The sequence below is a fragment of the Schistocerca americana genome, unplaced genomic scaffold (genome assembly GCF_021461395.2).
Source record: "Schistocerca americana isolate TAMUIC-IGC-003095 unplaced genomic scaffold, iqSchAmer2.1 HiC_scaffold_715, whole genome shotgun sequence".
NCBI lineage: Eukaryota > Metazoa > Arthropoda > Insecta > Orthoptera > Acrididae > Schistocerca > Schistocerca americana.
The window spans coordinates 42,501-50,000 of NW_025726473.1; positions in this window are offsets into that span (position 1 = coordinate 42,501).

The following is a 7,500-nucleotide window of genomic DNA, read 5'->3' on the forward strand; positions in this document are numbered from 1 at the left end:
GTTGGAATTTTTTATACTTTAATCTTTCTTTTATATTCGGAAAAATTTCATAGACCCTTCTTGCTGTTTGAGAGTTATCCCATTGTTGTTGCCATATGCTTATTGTTTCATCTCTTATTTCTTTTTTATTTCCCAAATGTTTCCCCATTATTTCCCTAATTTTGTCAAAATTACCCTTCTTTAACCAATAATTGGCTGCTTTCTGTCTTATTAGTAAGTCTAATGGGCAAAGACCCATTATGACTAGTAACCCATCTGTCGGTGTTGTTCCAAATGCTCCTATAGATCGCAGTAGTATATTTCTCTGTATTCTCCTCACAGCCATGGAAGGCTTCAGAAGGCGCAACCTGTGGGCCCATAAACTCGATCCATATCCCATCATCGACACTAGCAAGCTGCCATGGTATAGTTTGATGACATTTGGCGGTAAATGAAATCGTTGCTGTCCTATTCTTATTAGCTTGTGCATTATCGATAATGTTTTCCCTCCTACTTGGTCGATGTGGGTCTTGAAGTTCCATCCTTGATCCAGGTAGACACCCAGATATTTACTTACGTTTTTCCTTATTACGTTTGCGTTGTCGATCCTGATTGACGGATCCCTTAACATTTTCCCTTTCAAGAGCATATAGTTAGATTTCTGTGGCGCAATTGCCATCTTGGAATTTCGACACCAGGTAGTTAGAATTTTCATTATTTCTCTACTTCGTCCTTCCAGTTGTTGTCTGCTGTTTCCATGCGTTAGAATTAGCAGGTCGTCCGCGTATGCAACGGCCCCCAATACTGATGCTTCCTGCTGCAGGGAGTGCAGCAAGGGCTCCATATTTATGTCCCAAAATATGGGGCCGCAAACTGATCCCTGTGGACATCCTTTAGAGATGTTCTTAGTCACAACCGCATTCGGAGACGTCATCTGTACCACCCGGTCTCTACAGTAGCTCTTGAAACATTTGTATAGTGCTGCCGGACACTGCATTTCCTGCAAGCAGGTAAACAGCGCCGGCCACCACAAATTGTCAAACGCCCCTGAGATGTCCACCATTACTCCTAGAACATATGTACAGGTCGACGAGCTGACAAGTTCGGCCGCAGTGTTGATCGCGTCCTCCGTCGATTTTCCACGGCGGAATCCGAACTGCCACTCGTGCATCCCTGCCATTTCTCGGTGACCGGTCAGTCTCGCACAGAGCAATTTTTCTAGGGCTTTGCCCATGGTATCTAGCAGACATATTGGCCTATATGCTTTACATTCCATTGGATCCTTATCTGGCTTCCTAAGTATTATTACTTCCGCTCTTTTCCATCTTAGTGGAAAAGTGCCTCTTTCCAAACATTTATTGTAAAGACTTGCCAATATTGGAGCTATTTTTCCTTTTATTGCCTGAAGAACCTCGACCGTAACCCTGTCGGGTCCGGGAGATTTTCCTCTTTTTAGGTTTGATATCACTTCTACCACCTCCTGCGGTGAGAAGGGGTAGACTATTATGTTGTTATTATATTCTCTTTGTGCTCTCTCTCTTATAGCTGCCTGCTCCGGTGTGTCCTCAGTGGGATCATCATCCGGTAGCAGGGCTTGGAGGAGCACCGTTATTGTCTCTTGTCTTGTTGTGGTCGTTCTGTTTTCATTTGGTATTCTTATAGATGAGAGGACTGTTGGGGCTCTTATTTTTTCCCTTACTAGCTTATAAGGCTTTCCCCAGGGATCCATTGCTAAGTTATTTCTTACAAAATTTTCCCAACTTCTTTTCCTCACTTCTATAATTTCTCTTCTATATCTCTCCCTGTATTGCCTGTATATGTTTAGTCTATATTCTCTATCTTGTGGGTTGAATGTGCGCTGATACCTGCGTCTTGCCCTGCGCGTAGCCTGACGTAGGTCACTTAGTTCTGGAGTCCATGGTGCCGGGTGGACGCTTTGGACTCTGCTTCTCTTTGGTACGACTGCGTCAATTACCTCCTTTTAGGGACAGCGGGAATCTCGTTAATCCATTCATGCGCGTCACTAATTAGATGACGAGGCATTTGGCTAGGTGTGTGGACAGCCTCGTGGCTATCTTGTCCAAGTTATTATACTGCCACTGGTGGGGCATGGAAGCAATCATGTCCGGGTCTTTCCCTAGCAATGCCATCCAGATGTCACGGAAGGGTGCTCATTCATGTCGAGCCGTTCGCCAAACTGTACGCATGAATTGCTGGTGGATTCTAACACCCGCTGTTATGGTGTTGCAGATAAGTTCCCTGATGAGGAACTGGCGAAGATGGAACCGGCTCCATATAGCCTTATTACAGGGTGCCCATGCACCACGTGCGCCAACAACGAGCGGCATAATATCGGGCGGGCGACTCAGATTGTATTTCCGCTGGAGTGCGCTGAGAACCGCTGGCTGCTCGTACTTCTGTCTCTTGATCGTTTCAGCACGATTAAGACTCCCGGTATACTCATATGTAATGGTTGACTCTATAATTGTCCCAAAACCCGTTCCTGGCTTGAAGTCCTGATCGTGGGTGACTAGAAGGTCTGGGACATACCGGTCCGAGTTGATAAGTGTGATAGTTGGCGTTGTAATCACATTGTACCCTTTATGCTCAAGTTCTTTTTGAATTGAGCTACCAACTCGGTCGTGCCTATCTATTCTAGCGAAATGCGTAAGTGGGCAACGTTGGAGGACATGCTGAAGAGTCTCTCTCCTGTTCCTGCAAGGACCTCCTGCTCTGCAGTTGGCGGCAGGACCCTGTATATAAGGGGCTCCTCTGGTGGGCAACAATCCAATTCGCAGATGGACTGCGCCAATGTACTGCCTACCTGTCCAAAATGGTGGTGGGTCGTTGATCCACTTATTGCACTCAGAATCCTGCTGGCAATATTCCAAGCCGCGGCCTAGTGCAGATTTGTGTAACCGTGCGCGCCAATATTTTGTAACCCCATCAGATGTTGGGATAACTACTGAACCTTTTACTGTTAGTATTCTCTTAAGCCTGGTTACGAGCTTGGACACGGTTTCTGTTTTAATGATGGCTTGCACGTGAATGTCGTTAAGAGACGACAACTGCTGAATTCTCCTGTAAAATACAGAGCCAATCAGCAGCCTTAATGCTGGTATACCCAAGCCACCGTCACGCTGCTTAGCATGGAGGAAAGGCGTTGGAGTTGTCTTAGGCAGATGGAGAGTTGCCTTAACGAATTGTATGATTAGGCGGTCCAAATAGTCTAACTTCTTGGCTGTAATGTTACTGTTCTGCAAGATGTGAACCAGTCTCGGTATGAGGTATGTATGAAGAACAGTTATCTTCTGCCAAGGCTTGAGTGCGGCACGTTTCAGGCGGTCCAACAGCGATGACAGAATAGATGGAGAAGGAGTCCGAATTCCCTGGTGCTCAAAGGTGTAACCCAGGTAGTGCAGCTGTTCTTGCACGTTCAAGGCAGGTATTTTAGCGCCAGATAACTTGAACAGACTTTTGGTTTCTACTGCACACCGTTTGGAGTGTGCCACTCTAATAAATTGAAAGGCCTTGCTTTTTGAGGGATTCACTTCTAAAGCCGTGCTTCTCGTGAACCTCTCAACACAGCGCAGATGTTGCTGCATGCCCTCTCTGGTCGACGAGAGGAGAACAATGTCATCTGCAAAGCCGAGAATAGCAAATTTCTCTCCATTGACTTCAACCCCATAGGACTGGTTGACTGCTTCCATGAGCCTGTCCATTACCATGTTGAAGATGACAGGACTGAGTGGATCACCTTGTTTAACTCCCCTATGAAACTCAACTTCTCCAAAGGTGTCTTTACCAAGTTGGAGATTGGTCGTTTGACCTTTGTAAGATGACAATATATACTCGAGAGTCAAGTCATCCACTCCATGAGACCACAGTGCCTGATGTATGGCACTCCACGATACCCGATCGAAGGCTTTCGTTAAATCAAGGGCCACCACAAAAATTGGCTTTCCTCTAGCCCTATGCTCCTTGATAATTACATCTAAGGAAAGTGCGTTCGCCATGATTCCATCAACGGACCTGAAGCCCCGCTGGGCAGGATGTATAGAAATGACCTGAGCCAACCTGAACGCCAAGATCTTATTTACCAGGCGTACTACCATTGATGAGATAGTTATTGGTCTCCAGTTAGACGGAGAGCGCAGGTCGCCTTTCTTAGGTAGAAGGCAGGTCTTGCTCACTGTAAATACAGATGGTAGTTGTTTTAACCCAAACACCACATTAAGCAGGACATTCAGATCCGCGTTCGGAATATTTCTCAGATGTTCATGAGTCACGCCATCAGGACCAGCGGCTGTTCGCTTCAATTTATGCGTCCAATTCCTAGTTTCATTCAGCGAGAAAGGCATACTCGTGTCTTTGATGGAATCGGGATTCCTAGGCGGTAACACGATCTCGGGGCCATGTTCCTCTCTTGCGTAGTAGCCCTTGAAATAGTCCACGAGCAGGCTCCTATCTGGTCTTGTGGTTGTACCATTCTCCTCCTCACCATTGAGAATTCCTCTTACCAAGCTTGCTCTGTTGTTTAACCACCGATACTGGGCATCTCGGAATCTACGAGATCTTTCCTGCTGCCGCACTCTTCGCTGTTCATTCCTGCCACCCTTATGTGGCTTCACGACCTTCGGCTGTCTTTTCCTTCTTCTAGATCTATGTAGTGGTCTATCATTCAGTTGTTGGATGATTCCAGTGACCTGTTCATCAATGGCGGACCAAGGTGATGAAGTGTCAAGAACTACTTCAACCAGCCTTTTATAGGGTGGTGAGCAACTTTCTTTAATTTCCTCCAGATGGGAAATAATATGTTCGTTGCTAATCCAACGGCTTTGTTCTTGTGGAGTGGCACGACTCGCAGATTTCGCAACCTCATCGGGGACCGCACCAACAGCGTCCTCCATCCTGCCTTTCACAGTCTCCAGGAGCTGTTGATACTCTGGAAGTGCTCTCCTTTTCTTGATACCTTCCGCAGATCTACCTAACTTCCTACCCAAGTACGTGTTCAACTGTAATTGAGTAGACCACTCTCCCGCACATTCCACTTCAAGAAACGCCATTTCCTCCATCTCAGCGGCGCTCCAATTCCCTTTCCGTTTGCCACTAGCATGCACTAGGTCGGCGGCATTAAAATCAACAGGATGTACTTGTTTCTCATGCAGCCGCCGTCCAATGAAGGTCGTAAATTGCCTACCACAAAAGGCACATTTGTGCAAGCCGTCCTCGTTGGGCGCGTTAATTAAGCCTTTGCACCTACGAATATGTTGTTTCTGTTGGGCCGATGTTCGCCTACCAATACCTAACTGACATTTGGGACATGTAATGCTATTTTCTAAACTTGGCGAATCAACATTCCTGCCAAGTCTTGCGTCCGTGGTAACCACGGAAGAAAGTTGAGGGTCCTGTACATTCGGGCCCTCCATCCGAGGCTCCGCTGAACTCATCGTCGCAACTGAGGCTCTCGTTAAGAGAGAGGGGAGATAGGCTGCGAACCTGGCACCCCTGCGGCCAATAGGCCTACAAACCGGAGGCTCGTCTCGGATACTAGGACAGAAACCTGCCCCGACACCTCAAACGACGGCTCCAGGATAAATACGAGATTAGACCCGTTGTTCCTACAAGCGAACGGCACTGCCACTATGAGGCCAACACCAATTCGAGGGGCACTGGCCAGAGCCAGCAAGGCTCCCCCCGCCCATAGTCCTTGTATTTGCGAGATTCCTCTCGCACCGTTGACAAGTCACCGCCGAGGTCGCTTAAGCGATACCTCTACCGCACATCTATGCTATCATTTTCCGCCCTTTACCCACATAACATGGGATTGGGTAGTCCAATAACAGCTTTAAGGGCGACCGCCGTGCGGTCTGCAAGCGGCTCCATCGTGGCCCTAAAAAGGACACTGTCCTCAAAAGGACACTAGGAGGTCCTGAAAAGGACACTGCCCCGATAAGGGCACTTGGATACTAGTGAATCCCACAGTACAACCGTGGCCCGACACCTCAGACGACTACCGCAGCTGTCGCCCGTTATTGACCAAAGACTCGTCTCGGATACTAAGGCATCAACTGCCTCGACACCTCAAACGACTGCTTCGATACGAGGTCTCGTCTCGGATACTAGTACAAACTAGGTCTGTCCCGACACCTCAAGTGACGGCCCCGTGGCCCTGCCCTATTGGCTGCAAAGCCAGTCGCCCTTTGGCTTGCCTTAGCTCACCTCACGGTAGCTGACAATGCACCCGACTCTCGCCTCGGGGAGGCTAGGAACTAGGACTTCACCGCAGAGAGGCTAGAGGCACCACTCACCGATCCCAGCCTAAGGCATGGGGCACAGTGTGACTACCCTATATTTCGCATCTTGCGGGCTTAAGAGAGTCATAGTTACTCCCGCCGTTTACCCGCGCTTGCTTGAATTTCTTCACGTTGACATTCAGAGCACTGGGCAGAAATCACATTGCGTCAACACCCGCTAGGGCCATCGCAATGCTTTGTTTTAATTAGACAGTCGGATTCCCCCAGTCCGTGCCAGTTCTGAGTTGATCGTTGAATGGCGGCCGAAGAGAATCCGCGCACCCGCGCGCCCCCGGAGGAGCACGCTAAGGCGGACGCGGCCTCGCAGCAAGGAAGATCCGTGGGAGGCCAAGGCACGGGACCGAGCTCGGATCCTGCACGCAGGTTGAAGCACCGGGGCGCGAACGCCGCGCAGGCGCGCGCATCCTGCACCGCCGGCCAGCACGAGGCCAACCAACGGCGAGAGCAGACCACGCCCGCGCTAAACGCCCGCACTTACCGGCACCCCTACGGCACTCACCTCGCCCAGGCCCGGCACGTTAGCGCTGACCCACTTCCCGACCAAGCCCGACACGCCCCGATCCTCAGAGCCAATCCTTATCCCGAAGTTACGGATCCAATTTGCCGACTTCCCTTACCTACATTATTCTATCGACTAGAGGCTCTTCACCTTGGAGACCTGCTGCGGATATGGGTACGAACCGGCGCGACACCTCCACGTGGCCCTCTCCCGGATTTTCAAGGTCCGAGGGGAAGATCGGGACACCGCCGCAACTGCGGTGCTCTTCGCGTTCCAAACCCTATCTCCCTGCTAGAGGATTCCAGGGAACTCGAACGCTCATGCAGAAAAGAAAACTCTTCCCCGATCTCCCGACGGCGTCTCCGGGTCCTTTTGGGTTACCCCGACGAGCATCTCTAAAAGAGGGGCCCGACTTGTATCGGTTCCGCTGCCGGGTTCCGGAATAGGAACCGGATTCCCTTTCGCCCAACGGGGGCCAGCACAAAGTGCATCATGCTATGACGGCCCCCATCAACATCGGATTTCTCCTAGGGCTTAGGATCGACTGACTCGTGTGCAACGGCTGTTCACACGAAACCCTTCTCCGCGTCAGCCCTCCAGGGCCTCGCTGGAGTATTTGCTACTACCACCAAGATCTGCACCGACGGCGGCTCCAGGCAGGCTCACGCCCAGACCCTTCTGCGCCCACCGCCGCGACCCTCCTAC